Source organism: Notamacropus eugenii, chromosome 2 (genome assembly GCF_028372415.1).
Source record: "Notamacropus eugenii isolate mMacEug1 chromosome 2, mMacEug1.pri_v2, whole genome shotgun sequence".
In the NCBI taxonomy this organism is placed as follows: domain Eukaryota; kingdom Metazoa; phylum Chordata; class Mammalia; order Diprotodontia; family Macropodidae; genus Notamacropus; species Notamacropus eugenii.
Window position 1 is genome coordinate 204,397,412 of NC_092873.1, and position 21,670 is coordinate 204,419,081.

General features: G+C 35.8%; 1 long non-coding RNA gene across 2 annotated transcripts in view; it reads right to left on the reverse strand.

Moving 5' to 3' along the window:
* Positions 1-9,562, reverse strand: part of LOC140526729 (uncharacterized) — a 42,402-nt gene extending 32,840 nt beyond the window's left edge. Inside the window, exons 1-2 of one of the 2 annotated variants that reach the window (XR_011974502.1) lie at positions 9,432-9,562; positions 835-911 (exon numbers count right to left, since the gene is read on the reverse strand). This is a non-coding gene — a long non-coding RNA (uncharacterized lncRNA). Of the gene's footprint in view, positions 1-802; positions 912-9,431 lie in introns of both variants that reach the window. The other variant, XR_011974503.1, reaches the window with a different exon arrangement.
* Between the last annotated feature and the right edge of the window lie 12,108 nt (positions 9,563-21,670).

Consider the following 21,670-nt stretch of genomic DNA (forward strand, 5'->3'; position numbering starts at 1 on the left):
CTCAGCATATGGCAACATGGTTTGAAAATACTGGGAAGCATTGCAGGGGTTGAGTTCTAGACAAGGTGAGGTGAAAAGTCATCTTTTAGGGCCCAGGGTGCTCATAGGGTCAGAGTTCCAGGTTTGCTAGAAGGGAAATGAGGACATTGAACATATTGGTCAGAACTGATGTGAATGATTTGGAAATGGCTGAAAATGTTCCCCCATGCCTTCTTCCAATAGTATACACCCTACCTTTCTTTTAATATTCAATGGAATAGGAAAACAAGCAACCAAATAAGAGTCTCAACTAGAAGTAATAGGTTTTGAATGAAAACCTAGATACTCCCCTACAAATAAAGCACTTAACAATTAGTACTTGGAGAAACACTCTTCTGGTTGCTGTTGTCTTAAGGGTTTTGGTTGCCCATCAGACTTTGCTCACTTTTGAACTCTCTGATCTACTCTAGATATTTGAGATTTCTGGATAAATGGCTTGTTTGTAAATCAGCATCAATAAAACTATCATGTGTAACATAATAGTATGTATCTATAACAGATTAAATTTTATTTTATAGACATGAATTATGCACACATATATGAGACATTGTAGAAGACATGTCTGGATTCTGTAGCTGTAATGTAAAAGCCGTTATTTTGCTGATACATGACAAAATATAAAAGTTCAGTTGCTTAAGATGGAATTTTAAAATCTAGCTGATTCATGTTCAATAAGCAACACATGCACATGTTACTTTATAAATAGATAGCAATACCTGAACAAAAAGTATTTATCATTTGTTCAAGAATGTTTCATTTATACCTAGATATCTTCAGCTTTAGGAACTCACTTACTCCTCAGCTTTCTTCAAAAAGTATCTTGGTTATCCAGATGTCATGGAAGCTGGGACGTGATTGGCCAACATGACCTCCTAAAAAAAAAAAGATTTTTCCAACAAATTCACATAGGGCTCTACTAGTTCACTACTCTCTAACTTCTTGGAGCAGATGTAGAAATTGGGGGGGAAAGATTTTATTAGCTTGTGAGATTATTCTAGCAACTAACATAAAATTAAAATGTAATTAAAATTCATTTGCCCCTTCTGTTTCTAGTTCACTACATGTGAACTGCTTCAGAGTGGGGGGAGTGGCCCAGGGCTAAAAAGATGTGGAAGTGGAATTGGAATTTAGGTCTGACTTGACAAATCATGTCTTCTCTCACCCTGTGACACAGTGGGAATTTGAGCCAGGACCCATGGCTACTTTCAGCATTTTTGTTTGTTCTTTCTTGATTTCAGGGGAATGCAAATCCCCACAATCAACATGTCCGGACTTGGATTCACCTTTGTGAACTTGAGAGGCCTTGGAGGTCTCATTGATTTAGGGCCAAATGGTGTCAGGGAATGAATCCCAACATTTATTCTAGTCCTCTTAAAGAATACAGTCACCAGCAAAAAGACTGACTTGAGTCTAGCTGTTTAACCAGGAGTTGTTTGGACAATTTAGACATGCAACACATTTCATCAGTAGTGCTCCAAACTGCTTTGTGTTCTGATGAAGTTTAAGGATCATTCTCTAGGAGGCTTAAACATAAGTTAGAAGTTGGATAATTGAAGAACAAAGATTGCTTCATTTTGGGGGGGAGGTGTGTGTGTTGGGCCCCTGATGCCTAGCATAGCGTTTGGCACATAGGGGCTTAATAAGTAAATTCTTTTTAGTTAATTGATCCTATTGTAATTTTTTGATAAAAGAAACCCTTGTGAATAGTTATTGTTTAGTGTTTGTTCAACAAGCCTGATTCATATAGTATACTGAATATCTCATTTTACACTCCTATTGTGAAAAACTGGACCTGAGCCATAACCTAAAATATAAGTAAAAATCAGCCTTGGGGCAGCAAGGTAGGAGTTGAATGAGCCAAAGAGTGTGAGAAAATGGATTCTAGTTCCCCTTCTCATTAAAGGTTAGGATCCTCAAGTCTGAACCTGTGCCTGGTTACAGAACATATATATATATATATATACACACACACACACACACACACATTTGTGTATGTAGATAGATACACAATATGTACACGTGTTTCAAAATTGGTGTTAAAGTTAAATAAACAAGTCTTTTGTTTAGCAAGCATATTTTATCAGTTCTCGTTTGCACTTTGCAATGTAGTCTTCTAGCTGGTCTCCTTGTTTCCAGTCTCTCCCTTCTCTAGTCAATGCTCCATACATTCTAAATTCACCTTCTCCAGATCTGATCATTCTGCTCTCCTGGTCAAAAAAAGTTCAGCAGCTCCCTATTACATCTAGGACAAAAGAAGAGCCACTCATCCTGGCATTTAATGCCTCCATAATCTGGCTCCAATCTACTTTTCCAGTTTTGTTTCACGTCTCCTTTACATGTATTCTATGATCCAGTCAAACTGATTACTAGCAGCTCCCTGAATTTTTAATCTCTAAGGATCAGCTTAGGTATGTATGGTTCCCTCCATGAAACCTTACCTGAAATCACTAGTTTTGAGGCTCTTTTCTTTCTTAAATTACTTTGCCCAGTGTCCACTAATTTATGTTCATGCCATAGTCTCTAATAGAATGTAAGCTGCTTGAGGGCAAGGACTTTTTCACTTTTATTTATATCCCCAGTGTCAATCCCAGTCTTGCACATAGTAATTATTTCATAGATATTTGCTGAATTTAATTAGAAAATACCACGTGTCACTCAAAAAAACTTCTATGAAATGTCCATATTTTTGAACTATTACTTGAATGGAATCCTTAAGGCAAACTGAGAGGCAGCTTGAAATTAGAGGTCCTGGGTTCAAATAAAGCTCTCATTACTTATTACCTCGGTGATCATGGACAAATCATTGGATTTCTCAAAACCCCAATTTCCTCATCTCTAAAATGAGTTGTTGAACTAGATGACTTCTAAGTTCCCTTCTAGCTTTCAATTTATGATCAAATGATAAATATTATCTCCATTTTACTGATGAGGAAACCAAGAAAAAGCACATCTGTGCTTTATTCCATACCATATAGCTAACAGTATCAAACCCAGGGCTGGAATCTGAGTTTATGAGCTGGACTCTTTTCCTTAACTTATAATTAAATGTACATTGAGATATAAAGGAGGTCTGAAACTGACATGGTAGGCAGAATCAGACCACAGAATTCAGTGAAATGGGAAAGGGTATTTGTTCAAGACTTTGATCGCCAAATTTCTAGTCTTTCCCTTACTAAGAAAACCTAAACTTTATCATGAACAAGTAAACCAATGAAACCAGTTTTTCTGTCTCTGTGACTGTGTGACTTTGAGTAAGCAAAAAGAATTTGAATGTCCTTCTCATCTTCAGATTAATTTAGGGAAATTCATCTCTTTGCACTTCCAAACCAAATAATTACATTGAAAGACAGACACACAAATGGCAAAGTGGTACAGTATATAGAATGTTGGAGCTGGAATGAGGATGACCAAAATTCAAATCTGGCCTCAGATACTTCCTAGCTGTGTGACAATGAACAAGTAATTTAGCCTCTCTGCCTCAGTTTCCTCATCTATAAAATGCTGATAATAACAGTACCTACCTATTGTAGTTGTTTATGAGGATAAAATGATATACTATTTGTAAACAGCTGCAAATCTTAACATGCTGTGGAACCACTAGCTATTTTTACTGTCATTTAATCCCCTTTAGGACAGAAATTGTGTCATATGTACTGTACATGCAATGTTTAATATAATATGGGCTTTCGATAAATATTAACACTGGTAACAAGATTTCATCTTCATATTTTAACAAAAAATTTTAAATAATGGAAATAACAGACTACAGATTGTATATCCACTAATCATTCAATGGATAGAAAGGATCATGTAGTCATTGGGCTACATCTTGAATCTCAATGTATTAGGTGGGTTTATAATGACTCAGGAATCACCACCATTGTTACTGAACATTCAGTCAGTATTTCTGATTCTTGCCTGTGCCAAGAACAGTTGTTTTTCTTCTCCTTAACATATCCAAGAGATGGTAAAGTGATGAGCAGCGATAAGTAGTAAAGGCACTCAGCGCACCCTCCTAGACAAAGCAAATGAGAACCGAAACTTCTTAGATCATATGTCTCCTTGCATTTTCCAGTTTTATCCTTGCACAACACTTAGAAATACTTCTAAAGAGTTCCACATCTTCTTTTTTGGAAAAAGTAGTGGGAAATTTCTTTCTTTCAGATCTTTTGGGCAATGAATTTGTAAAAAGAAAATCATTCAGAATGTTATAAGTCACTCACTATTTTGGGGTGGCAGCTAAAGAGGGGTATGGTGGGGAGAGGAAATAATGAGAGTATTCACAACAGAAAAAAAATTCTTCCAAGGATTAGTCCAGTAGTCCTGGAAGCATCTTTGCCTCTTTCCAACAATCTCTTAATGTTCTTTCTCTAGTATAAACTTGTGGGGAAAATATGGGAAATGTTTTGATTTTCCTATGTTCATTTTTCCTATTTGAAGTAATGGACAGTAACACTTTTTATATCTTAGTGAATCACAAGGCAAATTAGCAGTTACAATGAAATACACCTCCTCCTTTAAAAAAAAAAAACAAAAAAACAATGAAGTTGGTGTCTAGCCCAAGTGCCAATGGCACAAATGATGAAAATTAAAAAGAGTATTCAGTAAAGACTTTGGCTCCAATTGTTCAAAATGTTATAATGGTTTCTGTGTAATTATTACTCTTAAATAATCTATGCTCATTTATCTTGAAAGTATCTATTTGATGTGGTTTAAACAATGCAAGGAAGAAAACCACATAGTTTTTTTTGGTAACTTTTTGTTCTTTCTAAAAGAAATCCTATTGATCATGATCATTGGAAACATCCACAGAACTCGATGAAAATTAAGAAATAAACAAGGTCAGGAAAATTCATTTCTTTGAGGGTTATACTATTTATCATGCAGTATTTCTTTTTTGAAGTAAAATGATTTTTTTAAATTGAACTTACAGCTAATTTGTTCTGGGTTCTCTAAGTTTCTTTGTATGTTTTTTTTTCTTTTTCTCTGTCTCTCTCTTTGCCTCTCTGTTTCAGTTTCTGTCTCTTTTCAATGAATAATAAAATCACAGTACACACTTTACAATCACCAACCATACAAATATTCATCTATTAAGCAGAAAAGTTCTCAGACAAAAGGTCCCTATTGAGGAGCATGAGACAGATGCTAACATATTTCTTTTCCAGCTGTGCTTTTTGGAACAATTAAAGAGAACTCAAGTACAGATGTGCCAAGTAATAATAAATATGAAGCACATAGTTCTTTTCCATCTCTTTGGCCTTTTACATTGTATCATACGTGAATTATACAAGGATACATTGTGAAGCACCATCCAATCCACTGTATTGAGGCCCAAAATGTATTACATAATTCATTCTGCAAAATAATGACCTCAGAGCAAGTTTTTAAAATACAAAATTGTCACTGCATTCTAGGGAAGAGGCTCAACATACCACAGTGACATTCTAGTAAGCCTTATAAGTAAGCACTTTGGGACATTACTGAGAATGTTATTAGGATTTATTTTTGTGTGTGTTAGGCATGAAGTCAAATGCCAAAATTGGATCTCATGCGCAAACTTTAAACCAAAACATATTATAACTCCCTCTGCTTTTCAGATCAAACATTTTTTTCCCTGTCTATTTGTATAAAGAATATTTGATGCACATTTTTTGGTGAATTGTCAACAGGGAAGCATGAAAACAGATGTGCTTCTGCTAGTCTCATTGTTGGAGGAATGAGAGCAGCTGGTCAGTGCTTATTGAGAGAGGCATCTTCTGAGCAAGATCCCTGGGCTGGATAAAGTGCTGGGCTGGATGTCAAAAAACCTGGCAAGAAGTATGAACCATCACATCCTGAAATTCATCAAACAAGGCCTTTGGGAACAATTCCTAAGCACTCTCTTTGGGGCCTCACTGATTCCTGGAGTAGAATCACAGAATCTCAGAGTTGGGAGAGGACCAGAGGTCATCTAATTCAACCCCTACATGACGCATAAATTCCTTCTTCCTTGTGGACCTCCAATGATGGGCAACTCATTACCTCATGAAGTATATCTCTTTGCATTGTTTGGTTTGCTTTTAAATTTTAGGATGTTCTTCTTTGTATTAATTTAAAATTTGCCTCACTGTAAATTCCACCCATTGTTCCTTAGTTCTGACACCTCAGCCCAAGCATAACAACTCATCCTTCCAACATATAACCACCTTTCAATTATACAAAGACAAGAATGTCCTTTTTTCCACAAGTAGCATCTTCTCCAGACTAAGCAATCCCATTGACTTCAGTCATTTCTCAGGTAGCATGTCACAGATTTAGGGCCTAAAAAGACCTTTGAAATCATTTAGTCCAGTTTCCTCATCTCACAGATGAGGAAATTGAGGCCCAGAGAAGTTAAATGATTTGAGACTTAGCTCAAACATTACCTTATGCAAGAGGCTCCCCATCCCTGAACTCCACTGAAGCCTTCTCTACTTTGTATTATCTCACATACACTCACTTATGTACATCATCTCCCCCATTACAATGTTAAGCTCTTTGAGGACAGGAATTGTTTTTGCTTTTTTGTAATTTCCTCAGTATTTGGCAAAATCTCTGGTATACAGAGTAAACATCTAAGAAATGCTAATTGGCTGATGGACCAAGGTCACACAGGTAGGAAGTTGTTGAGCTGAAATTCAAACATAAGTCTGCTGACTCCAGATCCAATTCACTTGCCATTCTGTCTGGCTGTCCAAGTCTCCTTTCAGCTAAGTGTCAGAGTGGCTACAGCGCCAAGTCTGTAGATCAGAAGATCTGAGTTCTGAGTTCAAATCTGATCTTACACACTTACTAGATAGGCAATTCACCTTGTTTACCTCAGTTCCTCATTTGTAAAATGAACTGGAGAAGGAAATGGAAAACCATTCCAGTATCTTTGCAAAACATACATACACACACACACACACACACACACACACACACACACACACACAAACCCAAATAGGGTCATGAAGAGTCAGACATGACTTGAATGAGTAAACAAAGCAGTCAATATAATTACAAAAAATTGATAGTATGAGTCATGAAGGAAGGAACCTAGAAAAAGTTACCATGGTCCTCAGTTACAGTTAAAGTTCATATGATCGTAGATTTAGAGCTGGGTCAGACCTTAGAAGACCATTGAGTCTAAATCATTTTACAGATGAGGATACTGAAAAGGTTAACTGAAATGCCCATGAAGTGTGTGAGGTCAGACTTATTTCTGAGTCCCAGTCTAGCATTCTATCAGAAGTAGCGACACTTGTAAATAGGAGAATGGGAATACATACAATATTTTCAGTGTTGTCACTTTGAATGCTTAAAAAGGTTGCCTAATAAAATAAAACACCATACTTTAGGAATGTATAAAGGAGAAACTTGATTATGAAACCTTGTGTTAAGTTCTTTTAAGAATATGTTAGCAAGAAAAAAATATGCCCCTTAGCAAACACAGTACACCTGAACAGAGGATAAATCCAGTGTTTGGAGCACATTTGGCGAAAGGAAAATAAATCAGTGAATAAAGAACACTTTTCTTTTATGCACTCAGAGACTTGACAGTAAACAGATGGTAAAGCCATATGTATTGAATCAGCCTTAGATAGAGGGGAATGTGTATTATGGTATTGAACATGTATATGTATGTGAAGTTTGCAAATTTACCTCACAGATCCACGAACGTCTCAAAAAGTTATTTGCTCATATAAGAATATTGTGCTCGCTCAATATTGTGCCTGAAACTTTTAGATTAGAATCTAAGTAATCAATTGGCATAGCGAGAATAAAATGAGTTCTAGCTTTCTGCTTGTTTGTCTTATATTTGAGCTGCTCCAATTGCTGCAAGATCCTTGAGGACCAGCACTCTGTCTTTGTATTTCCTATAGTAGCTAACATAATGCCTTGCAATTAGGTTGTTAATAACAGTTTTGTTGTTTGAATGAACTTCAGAGATGTATGATGTGAATTATTTTTCCATACTGTTGGAAAACTTTTATTGGGGTGTTAGAGGTCAGGGTAGGAGAAAATCAACATAAAAATTATGAAAAGGAAGAAATATATATTTAGTGAATTAAAATATTTGGGGGGCTCTGACATTTAATTTCTTCACCATATGGAATTCCTATGTCCTCCACAGAAAATTTTACTATAACAGGGATTTTTAACCTGAGGTCTATCAGCTAAAAAAAAAAAAAAGTATATATAAAATTTATATGTTTTAATAAATGTAAATATATAAATAAAATGTATATGCGTTATACTGCACAGATATAGAAATATAATACATTATAAAGGAAACTAGTTATACCAAAATAACTACTTCAGTATAACTTGTTTCCTTTATAATACCATATATTTTATTTTATACACTGAAAGACATTATTCTGAGAAGTCCAAAGGCTTCCCAGTCTGCCAAAGCCATTCATACAACAAGTGAAATAAAACAAAATAAAAAATGAACAAGCCCTGCTACCGTCTTTAAGATTTACCTGAAACAACGGAAGATTCAATGACTTACCCGGGATTATGGGGCCAATATGTGCACAGAATATACACAGTCAGAGGAAGAACTTGAAACCAATTTTCCCTGACTCCAAGTCTCTACGCATTTCGTCATTGTTACACCTCTCATATTTACATGCAAACATATAGTGTATATGTATTTATAATATAGATACATCTATGGATATAGCTGTCTCATCTATTTCTATCTAATTTTACTGCAATGATAATTGGCATCTACTCCACAACTTATAGCCTTTTAAAAATATATTTTATTTTTAATTTATGGAATAAAATAAGCATTTCCATAGCACAGTATATAAAAAGATGATTTCATATAATGCTGAAAATTTATTATGTACAACAAAGATATCATTTAAATATCTTTTTCCTTTTTTTCTTCCACCCCCCCCCCCCCTTCCTTTTTTATTTCCTTCTCCCCTCCCTGTCTCTAGACTTCTAAGATTTACGTGGGCTACTGAGAAGGTAAGTGACCTACCTAGAGTCACACATTTCATATATGTCAGAAATGGGATTAAAACTCCAGGTACTCCTGACTACAAGTCAGTCTCTACCTCTCATTATTCCACTTTATCATGCTGTTTTTCATATTTATGCAAACCATACACACATATGAATATGCATGTATATGTATATAATTTTATATCTATATGCATATGATCAAAAAATTAAAATAAACATTTGACAGTTTTTTTTATTCCCAAGTCAATACTAAATATCATTTAATTTGGTAACAAAGAGCAGGTATCAAAATGTAGAAAGTATCCGGGAGTTCCCAATACGAATTAAATCAGAAATTGAGTTCATAATCCCTATTCCTTTAAAATAATGATGGTCTTTTATGCTTTGGTAGCTATGTAATTAGTTCTTACCACTGATGGGTCCAGAAAAGATCAGGCTAGAGATGTCTTAGATGACCAAGACACTTGCTGACCAAATCCCCGAAAAATCTTAATAATGTTTTACATATACTTGCTGTATTCTGAAACAGCCTGGCTTCCTTTTTCTCACACCCTTTTTTCAGTGTATCTCAGATAATGCCATTTATGGAACAAGTCAGAAAATACATCTAGGGAAATCAGGGCCACATAAGGCACCCTCAAAGACTCTGAAGTAAGTGCCTGCCGGAACAATTTTAGAGAGTACATACTGAACAAACCAAAATTTTTCTTGCCAGGTGGATTTTTCTGATTGTACAAGCTCAATCCTTATGTCAATATTTGTTCTCATAACACTTCTGTGCTTTCTCTGACTCTCTCTTTCCCTTTTATGTCTGGTCTTAAAAATGGCATTATTACTGGCTCATGTGTGATCAGGCTTAGACAAGTTGCAGTACAAAGAAATGCTTTAGAAGCTGTAGTCTACTGTGTGACTGACATTGGAATGTCGGTTCAAATTCTATGGATGGAAATACAAGACAAATTAATTAATACTTGAAAATGGAATTCTTTTTAACTAAAGCTATATGATTTATAAATTAATTGTCATAATAAGGGATCAGAAAAGGACATTTCCATCTTGCCATTAACTGAAAAATACCTCATGCTGCCTATGTAGTCAAAGAGCTAGTGGGGGCTTGCTACCCCTTCTGCTTACCTCTAGTAATACAGAACATAAGTTGAGGAAAAGTTTTAACCATTAGAAAATAGACTGGTTTTTCCTATTACCAGAAATAACCTTCTTGAAAGGTATGGTGGGGCTTCAAACCTATTGCTCCAAGTTAATTCCACAATTTTTCTACTAGGAAATTCTAGGACTTCATTTGTGTTTTAGAAAGGTGCTACTATTATAGAGGAAGTCCAGTACAGACTGGGATTAAAGAGGGATTTCTTATACAGGTAAAGTCCATCAGAAACTTCCAGAAGTAAATAACATTGTGGTGATTGAATTAAGCCCTGGAACACTATAGAGTCTCCTAAAAGATATCTATTAACACTTAAAAGAGCTTAACATAACTATCCAGATAGGAAAAGCACAATGGACATAGAATGTTATGTGAAGGATGGAATAAGCATTTATTAAGTGCCTATTATGTGCCTTGGGCAGCTAGACGGTGCAGTGGATAGAGTACCAGTGCAGGAGTTAGGAGGACCTGAGTTTAAAACTCACCTCAGACACTTGACACTCACTAGCTGTGTGACCTTGGACAAGTCACTTAACCACAATTGCCTCATCCTGGGTCATCTCCAGTCATCCTGATGAATATCTGGTCACTGATTCAGATGGCTCTGGAGGAGAAGTGAGGCTGGTGACCTGCACAGCCCTCCCTCACTCAAAACAAAGTCAAGTGCAAGTCATGTCATTATTTCTCTGATGGCATGGTCTTCTTCAGCAATGAAGGACAAACAGACACACGTTCTGTGCCTTACAAATATCACCTCAATTGATCCTCAATTCCTGTGAGATAGGTGCTATTATCACAATTTATAATTAAGGAAACTGAAACCAAAGGTTAAATTATGTAATCAAGATCACACAGCTAGTAATTATTTGAGGTCAAATTTGAACTCAGATCTTCCTAATTTCAGGACTGGTGTTCTCTTCACTGTGACACCTAAATGCCTCAAATGGGCAGTTGACAGAGCTTGTCCATCAGTGTGTTTGTGTGTGTGTGTGTGTGTGTGTGTGTGTGCCTGTGTGTGTGTGTCTCTGCATATATACACATGTTGGACAGATACTGAAAATGGGATGAGCTGGGTCCAGAAATAAGTAGAAAGAAGAAAGATGCCTGTCTTTGGGAAATTGAATAGTCCTTATCCTTCCTTTTCTGATCACTGTTTTTAATAACTTCAAGATTATCTCTGAAACAAAGACCCAACAGTATGAATTTTCTTCCGGTATTGTTGTATGACTATAAGTCATAGAACACTAAAATCTCTAAAGAAATGTGTTTATGGATAATTCCTAAAGCAATGGACAATCTTGTACATGATGGACATGAGCAGACTAGAACGCGTTAGGTAGGAGAAATGATGTCATAAAGGAAATGTATAACTTTTTTATTTAGTTTTTCAAATAGGTCACATGGCAAGAATGACAGATAAGCAGTTTATGTACTTCGTGGTCCATTGGTATTTTTGTAATGTCAAGAGAAAATAAGGATGACGACCAGAGCATTGGGTGGACCCTTGTGGCCAACACATGGGAAGTCACACTCAAGAGTTACATAGGATGAACAAACATGAATGGTTTACAAGGTTCATGGTTGCAAACAACACTCACACCCATGATTTCGCAAGTCATCGGAGTATTTGAATTACACTGTAGGACTTGACTGATTGATACTCCCTTGTAATTTTTTTTTTTACCATCATTTCGCCTTTCTCTGGACTGCAGTCTTTCCATTCAGCTTAGCCCATGAGAGAAGATGTATGACTTCTGCTTTTCACCTTTTTTCTCTTTATCCTTGGAAATAGCACAAGGCCCATCATTAGAATTTTTCACTACATGACAAAATGTCAGAGCCAGAAGGAGTTTCAGAGATCATTTAGTTCAGCCTCCCACTTTGCATATGAGAACAGGAACAGAGGGGAAGAAGGAGATTACCACAGAGCTAGTAAATAAAAAAGCCTATTCATTGAATGGGTGTATCTCACTCAAAGTGAGAATGTTATAAGACTTTAGCCTGAAAGGGCCAGGGTTTCACATTGCATCCTGGGCCATCTCCAGTCATCCTGATAAATATGAAGCTACTGGACCCAGATGGCTCAGGGGAAGAAAGTGAGGTTGGACAGCCTTGCACAGCCCTCCCTCACTCAAATCAAAGTCATGTCATCATTTTGACTTTGATGAACATCATCTTTAAGAACCAAAGACAAACACAACAAGTGAATAGAAGAGTTGAGACTCAAATCTAGGTCCTCCAACTCAATGTTTAATGCTCTGTTCTTGAAGGTTTCATACTAGAAGAAAGCATATAGAAGGACCTACAGTAACAAATTTCATTATTCTAGGAATCTGTCATTTATAGACATGAGGACATTCTCCATCTAGTGGGACCAAATCCTACCTAAGATGGTTTTTCAATAGCTGGATTTTTCTTAGCAGATTGCTTCTCTAAGAACCTTCATTTAAAGAGGATATGAAGGCCAGCCATGATTCATTCCTCCCTGGACTGCACTATGCACTTCTTCTGTCATGCTGCCATATTAGGTGTCTTGTTTCTCTCCTTGCACATTCTTCAGCTTTGTTTTACGTATTGTCTTCCCCATTACAATGTATGCTTCTTGAGGCTAAAGACTATTTTTCTTTCCACTTGTGTTTGTGTTCCCAGTACTTAGCACAGTTACTGGCACATAGTAAGCACTTAACAAATGTGGCTTGACTGACCAAATATTTTGAAAGATTTTTGAAAGCTTACATGGTGTCCAAATTTGGCACCTTAGAGTCAACTTGATTATAAGTTCCTTCATATTTAGTTAGACTGATTCTTGGACAGTGTACTTAAAATTCACCAGGCCATGCTCAGAGCCTTTCCAGCTTGAAAAGTTTCTACCACCTTTCCTTTGAAAGTAAACTCCCATACAGGTGAGGCAGTGGAGGATTTTAGCAGAATTCTATTACACTAAAAACAAATAAGGAAAATGCCTTGTTTTTCAGAGGTCTAATTAGGTAATCCTGGTCCTACAAATCAGTACCTCTGAAATTAGTCTCATTTTGACTCAAACCCACCCCACTCCCTTCTTGACTTTCAACCCAGTTTTATTCTATATGATCACAGATTTAAAATTGGACAGAGCCTCAGAGAGATAATATGACCCATCAGAGGTAAGGGCCATTTCATGTTTTCCTGACGAGCTTCAGTTTGAACTCGTTCTGTACCTTATTCAGGTTCATAGTATAATGTATCTAGAGATGAAAGAGATTTTAGAAGTTTTCTATCTTCAGTAGAAGTCTTCAAGCAATATAGCTGGTTTAACCACTTCTTGGGTACAGTATGGTGGAGATTCTTACTCAGTCACTGGTTGAACCAAATGGCCTTTCAAGTCTTCATTCTCAGATATTTCCACCTCAGGTCTTCATACTCATGCCAGATGAAATCTATCAGTCCCTTTTCAAATCTCTGAGGTTGATCTTTTAAAATTTCCTCTTGCGCTTGCTAAGGGAAACATGATTAATAAAGCCCTTTCTCCAGTACAGCCCATTCTCTCCCCATTCTACCTCACTTTAATCCTTTCAGTAGCATTCCAAACCCATAGAGGAACAATATTTATGTGGTCCCAAGTAGAATTCTGTGGATCACTGAGGAAATTCCAGACTGGTAGTTTCAGTGGAAGCATTGCTGGGCTCAGATGAGAAAAATCGGGTTAGGTTATGTCTCCATAAAAAGAAAAAGATTGAAACTCTGTAAAGTGTAACTACAATGGGAATGAAAACCTTCCCAGGATCTTTGATGCTGCCCATTCATGTTCATGCAAAATTTCATAAAGAGCTAACATTTTTTACAATGACAAATGTCATTTATAGTGTTATTGTGAGGATCAAATTAAATAATTCATATAAAATGCTCTGTAAACCTTAAAGAACTATACAATATGTGAATTTATTTCTTTAAAACATTCTCAGTTCAAGGGCAATACAAGAACAGGCTGCAGGTTGGATTTGACCTCATAGTTGGCCAGTTCTTGACCTAGAAGCAAAAGAGAAACTTAATTCTGCCCTTTGGGAGATATTTTTATTATGTGAACATAATTATAAGTGTATGTATATACAAATATATATGTATACATACATTTTTTCCTAAGAACTTTTTTTAGGACAGAGTATAATGTTGTGACATACTGGAATACGGTGACAACAAACAGTGCCATAGAACCATGGAATATTTTAGCTGTAAGAGATGGTAGGAATCAGCTAATCCAATTACATTATTTTACAGAGGGAGAAAAAAATGGTTCTGCTAGTTATTAGCCAGCATGAAAATTTTCATTTTCTAAACCTTATCCTTCTAGGATGTTTTTTCACATAATCATGTCATCAAGTAGAGAATCTTGTTGGGTCCTTTAACATCCCTCTTAGGCTTATGATTCTCTGAGAACTATACAACAGATATGCAGGCTATCAAAATAAGTTAACATTTCCATGACAAAATTTAACTCTACCTAGAAATTGGGGCTAAACTACAAAATATACTCATCTTTCTTATAACTCCAGTTACTTCATTTTCTTTTCTGATAATGAAAAATTCGATCAATTAGCTAAATTATTCAGCGTTATTTCCAGCCTGACTTAAAAGCATAAGATTTTAACTGGGAATTATGAAGATTCGTTGCATAAACATTATCTTTTCAACTTGTTTTGACAGCCAGTCAATTGTTTCCCCTTCACCTGGCAACAGTCAATTGGAATAGTCATTTGATCAACTGGGAACCTCAGTATTAGGACTACAGGTCATAAGCCATGGATCTCATGCTGGAAGGGACCTCAAGGACCCACCTAGTACAATTCCATATTATAGATTAGGAAAATTAGGCCCAGGGAATACAGACTTGGCCAAGGTTATATAAATAGTAAGCATCAGCAAAGGAATTTGATCCAAAGAGTCTTTATTCTTTTCATTTTGTCACTCTGCTTCCACTCTATTTCAGGAATTTAGAAGTCCTGGGTTTAAATTCCACCTCTGGTATTTACTAACATTGTAACCCTCAACAAGTGATCTCTTAAGTTTCCATTACTATGAAATGGGGGCAAAAATAGCACTGACCTCATGAAATTTTTGTGGGGAAAATATGAGAAAATATATGAAAATGGCTTTGAAAAACCTTAAAGCTTTATAAAAAAAGCAAGTTTTACGTAATACTTAGGGAAACTTGATAGGACCCATAGAATATAAGGTACTTAAGGGCAAGGACAGCTTAATATTTTTCCTTGTATCTCAGGCAACCAGTACAATTACCACCATATAACAGATATTTAATAAATGCTCATGGAGAAAATTATGTGGGAAGCAGAAAACAGGGAAACTAGTGTCTGTGAAAAAGGCCTCATTCCTAAAATGTATAGAGAACTGAGTCAAATTTACAAGAATACATGTCATTCCTCAATTGATAAATGGTTAAAGGATATGAACAGGCAGCTTTCAGAGGAAGAAATTAAAGATATCCATAGTTATATGAAAAAATGCTCTAAATCACAATTGATTAGAGAGATGTAAATCAAAACAACTCTGAGGTACCACATGATACCTATCAGATTGGCTAACATGACAAAACAGAAAGATGATAAATTTTGGAGAAGATGTAGGAGAGTTGGAATACTAATTCATTGTTGGTGGAGCTGTGAGCTGATCTAATCATTCTGGAGAGAAATTTGGAACTATACCCAAAGGACTATAAAAATGTGCATACCCTTTAACTCAGCAATATTGCTTCTAGGGCTGTATCCCAAAAAGATCATAAAAAAATGGGAAAAGAACTCATATGTACAAAAAATATTTATAGTAGCTCTTTTTGTGGTGGTCAAGAACCAGAAATCAAGAGAATGTCCATCAATTGGGGAATGGTTGAACAAGTTGTGGTATATGAATGTAATGGAATACTATTGTGCTATAAGTAATGATAAGCAGGAAGACTTCAGAAAAAACCTGGAAAGAATGAATTGATGCTGGGGGAATGAGCAGAGCCAGGAGAACATTATACACAGTAACAGCCACAGGCTGCAAGAACTGTTTCTGATAGACTTAACCCTTCAACACAATGCAAGGACCTAAAACATTTCCAAAGGACTCGATGCAAAATGCCATCCACATGCAGGGAAAGAACTATGGAATCAGAACACAGAATGAAGCAGACTATTTTCTCTTCTGTTATGTTTGTTTTGTTTTTTTCCTCATGGTTTCCCCCATTCATTTTAATTCTTCTATGCAACATGACTAATGTGAAAATGTGTTTAATAAGAATGTATGTGTAGAACCCATATAAAATTGTATGCCATCTTGGGGAGAGAGGGGGAGAAAATTTAAAACTTATGGAACTGATTGTTGAAAACTGAAAACAAATTAATAAAAAAGTAAAACAATGCTTGTTGACTGATCAATTGACTTAACCAAGAAACCATAAGCAGTTCTCAATCTATTCATATTCACCAAAACTCTGCAATAAAGGAACTGAGCAATGTGGAATATGACATTGTGCAACGGGAGTAATTTCTTCCTTTGCGTAAACATTCATTCTGACTTGCTGCTGATTACTGGAGCCACTTAATAAACAATACCATAACTGTGGAGCAGAGCTATTTGGGAGGCTCACTGGTCATGTTTGGGCACAGTTTACTTCTTCACATTTGGCATGAATTAAATTGTCATTTGACAGCTCCAATGCAACTAATGCCAATGTCCTAAATAAAGATTTTTCAGAGAAAGTTCCTTTCTCCTTCCCATCTCTCAATGAAGAATTTAGGATCTCATAGAATATTTCCATGAAAACATATGGCAAGTGGATTCAAGACTTGTCCTGCTTAATGTTGGGGAAAATGTTTATTTCCAGATAGAGATCCATACTTATCACCAAAGACTCATTTTGCTCCTCACATGCATCATGTAAGAATATGCTAAATAATTTTAAAAAGAAAGACACATTTCCATAAATATCACTGGTTGATAGTGACTAGATTATGTGAGTATTTGAATGCTCCAAAAGATTTTTTATCTCAATAGTGTGAACAGGGTTTACACCATTGTAGTTCTCAATCCCTCCAAATCTTAGTTAAATGTTTCTTGCATTGCCATAAACAAGCAAACAAAAAGCCATCACTTGATGACCAGCCTTTTAATGATGAGCTCCTCTTCACTTAGCCAGGGTAGTCTTTGTCATTGGATTGTGGAATGAGCACTGGACTTGGAGTCAGAGGAGCTAGACTCGAATTCTGCTTTTAATGTTCACTAGCTTAGACAAGTTGCTTAATCCCTGTTTCCCCACTCCTCTCTCTCTGTCTCTCTCTTAATGCTTCCCATTTTCCTCTCCCTCTCCCTCCCCCCTCTCTCCTCCTCTCTCTCTATATATACACACATATTCTACACGTGAGTATGTATATATAATGATGGAGTTGAGCAGAGTGATGGCAGAATAGAAGGAATCTTGATACTATTGTCAGGACACTTAGATCCAAGTCCTGCCTCAATTGTTTACTGATCGTATAATCTTGGACAAGTTGCTTAAATTCCCTGGGCCTGAATTTTTTATAATCAATAATATAAAGGAATTGGACTAGAAAATATTTTAGGTACCTTCTAGCTCTGGGTGTATGCTATTATGTACATTGTCAACTCTCATTTGAAATATTTCCATCTCATCGTAGCCTTTGAATCCCCAAGGTCATCTCTTTGTCCACAGAACAGGGCTCAGTGCAAGGCAGTAGTAACACATGAAAGCCATGCTTCAATAGCCTTAAAGTCACAGCATGGCCTTGTCTCTTTGTAGATACATCTGTGGGGCGAGGGAGCAAAAGGTGGGATTCATACTCATTCTCCGACTGACTCAGAGCATGTCTTGACTGAAACAGTCTTTTCTTTAGATCCCATTGAGCACCACAGACACTGCTTGCCGACTAAGCAAGCTACTAAGGTTTTTTGTGTGTGCGGACATATAAGGAAACACTTATAACGCGTTTTAAGATCCTGAGATGAAAGAGCACATATAAATACAGCATAATGTGTGACTAAAGGTAATTATGATTTAACTAGAAAATGACTTAGCAATACTTACTCAGCATATTTGGTAGACTTTCTTTAGATTCTATTTGTGCTAGGCTTACCATCCAAAATGCCTGAAGAAGAAAAAAAGCTGAAGATTTTTAACTTAAAAAATACAAAAAAAAAATTAGGTATTTTTAAGGGTTTTTTTTATCAGTCATTTTATTTAATGCATTTTCCTGTCAATTAAGTAAAATTTCAGATTTCCACCGTGCTTTCAACCTAAAGAAAACACATTTTTAGAAGAAAAAATAAGCTGTGCCACCAAGCTGCCCCTCTAATATTTTTAAACATCTCCTAGGTTAGTTTTTAGGTATATTTCACTAGTACCAGTCCTTTTTTGTTTTCAGAATTCTCTCTTATTTCTTGTATGCTTACATAGCTATTTAAATATCATTTTTCATTAACTTCTGAAACTTTCTACTTTTTTTCACTGTGAGAAGCTTTTGAATAAATTTTCTTTTGCTTTTCTGGTTTATTATGATTAACTGAAATCATGTCACCTTAAACTTTGTGGGGTTTTTCTTCTTATTTGTCTTATGAAGTCTCTTTCAAAATGCATTAACATCATGATTTCTGGTCTTATTTGATTGAAGACCTATGGTTAAAAAAATATTGTACTTCTAAAATGTTCTTTGAGCTTAATCTATGTAATTGTGAATGCTTAAAAACCCATTCCCTTTCGGCAGGATACTGCATTCATGAAGGGCTGTCATTAGTTCTTACTAGTTGTACTGCAAAAAATAGACATTTTCTCAAATAACTAGAAAATTCAATTAACCCAAACAACCTAATCCCTAATCATACTAGTGAAGTGATATGATACTCGCTTTATAAATTTTGTAAAATCAAACATTCTCTACTGCAGAGAGCCAGAACAAATACTCTTAAGTATTTCTTGCAGTGGTATATCAGAGAATCCAAAGCCTTCCAAGCTAAACTTGGAAAAGATGACTAACCTACTACCATCAAAAGCACCATCTTGATGCATTATGAAGGGCTCTTTTATCAGGGCCCTATAAGTTCTTGAGGGTCTATTTGCTTTATCTTTCTAATACTAGGAATAGAAAGAAGTCTTCTAGAAAATTCTATTAGTATAGTTTCTTTTTGTAATGAGTGTTTATTTTCTTTGGTTTTCATATCACATTTAGACCCATATAAATTCTTTCCTCAATTTACCCAGTAAGCTTTCCTTCCTTCCAAGAAGCAAAATAATAAAGTGAATAGGGCACTGGATCTGGAGTGAGGAAGATCTGAGTTCAAATCTGGCCTCAGATACTTAACTAGAAATGTAACGCAGGCAAATCCCTTAAATTCTATCTGCCTCAGTTTCCTCAACTACAAAATAGGAAAAATAATATTATCTGATTCACAAGGTTGTTGTGAGGATCAAATGAGAGAATATTTGCAAAGTAGTTAGCATAGTGCCTAGCACATAGTAGGGGCTTAATGAATGCTTGTTTTCCTCTTTGTTGACAAAAAGAATGTTAAAGAAAAGAAAGTTCAGGAAAGTTGGCTGACACATTGACCATTGCAAAAGCGAATTCAACATTCCACACTTAGTCCCCAGGCTCTCCAATGATAGAAGGAAAAGGACATTTTTCATTTCTTCACTAAGTAGAAGCTCATTCAGACATATCTTATTGTTCTTTTTTCAAGTATTGTAATCAGTATGAATACTGTTTTCCTGATTCTGAATACTTCAGTCTGTGTCACGTCATATCTGAATTCTTCGTATTGGTTACTTCTTTTGACACAGTATTTTACACATATTATAATATAATAATATAGATATTCCATTAGGTAAATGCACTACAGCTTGCTTAGCCATTTCTCAAGTGACAGACTCCTCCTTTTCTTTATTCTTCTCAGCCACACATGTGGTGCTATCCATATTTGGGCACATATGGGAACTTTCTTTCTGTGTTTGATACTTCTTTTGGGTAAATATCCAGCATTGAAATTTCTAAGTCAAAGAGCACAGACCTTTGGTCACTCATCAATCTAATTTCATTTTCCAATGTTATCTGCAAGTGGGAGTATCCAAAAGACATCTCCATCAATAGATTTTCCTCTTTCCTTTACCCCCATTGGATTCCCTATATTATAACAGCAATTACTTTTTGATTGGTGCTTAAATCTAGGGATTTTATGTCTTAATATTAATAATTAGAGATTAATTAGGAAAAGCAATCATGATTGCTACAAATGACAGTGTACCAATTACATCAAGCTCTGGAATATTGCAAAACCTTCTGACTGAGGAAAACACACAAAAAATGAGATATAAAAGTTTCTACATAACTATCCAAAACAAAAACAGCAATAATATGAGCAACAAAAATGACAGGTCACTAAGGAATAACTGTTGGGCAAAGTATGATATGACCAACCTATTCAATAAATACAAATGCCTTGGACCACATGGGATCATGGGATCAAGAACCAGCCTTAAAGCTTGCAAGACCTAGGTCCAAGTGCAGCTTCAATTACATACTTGCTATATGAACTTATGCAAGTTTCTTAACTTATTGACAGTCTAGGATACTCTCTATAGCTACAAGCTGCAAAGAAGGTATCCATCTGAATTGCTACAGGAAATTTCCCCATCTGAGAGTTCTTTATACTAAATGAAATCACAAGTTCAGTCCCTATCACATGCCTTTTTTTCTTTTTTTTTACTTAAATGTATATAGTTGTTTTATTCTTGGAGTAGAAATAGTTAAACCACTAAATGTATATTAAAAGATGAATTAGCATTCTATAGAGAGCTAACTTCAGAATCATGAAAACTTTGGTTCAAGTCACATCTTTGGCATTTTTAAAAATTAATTTATTTGCTTTCAGTTTTATCACTTCCATAAGTTTTCAATTTTCGCCCCTTCCCTCCCCCACCTTCCTCCCTGAGATGGCATACAATCTTATAAAGGTTCTACATATATATTCTTATTAAACACATTTTCACATTAGTCATGTTGCATAGAAGAATTAAAACAAATGGGAAAAAACATGAGAAAAACCAAAACCTAGCAAAACATAACACAAGAGAAAATAGTCTGCTTCATTCTGCATTCTGATCCCATAATTTTTTCCCTGGATGTAGATGGCATTTTGCATCGAGTCCTTTGGGAATGCTTTAGATCTTTGCATTGCTATGAAGGGCTAAGTCTATCAGAAACAGTCCTCGCACCCTGTGGTTGTTACTGTGTATAATGTTCTCTTGGCTCTAATCATTTCACTCAGCATCAGTTCATATAAGTCTTTTCCAGGTTTTTCTGAAGTTTGCCTGCTCATCGTTCCTTACAGTACAGTAGTATTTATCACATTTCTTAGACAGGCACTTCATACAAATAATGAATTGGGCCTAGAATTGGTCAGAGAGAGGTAAACAGTTTTGATTGTCTTTGGATATTGTGCTTTTAA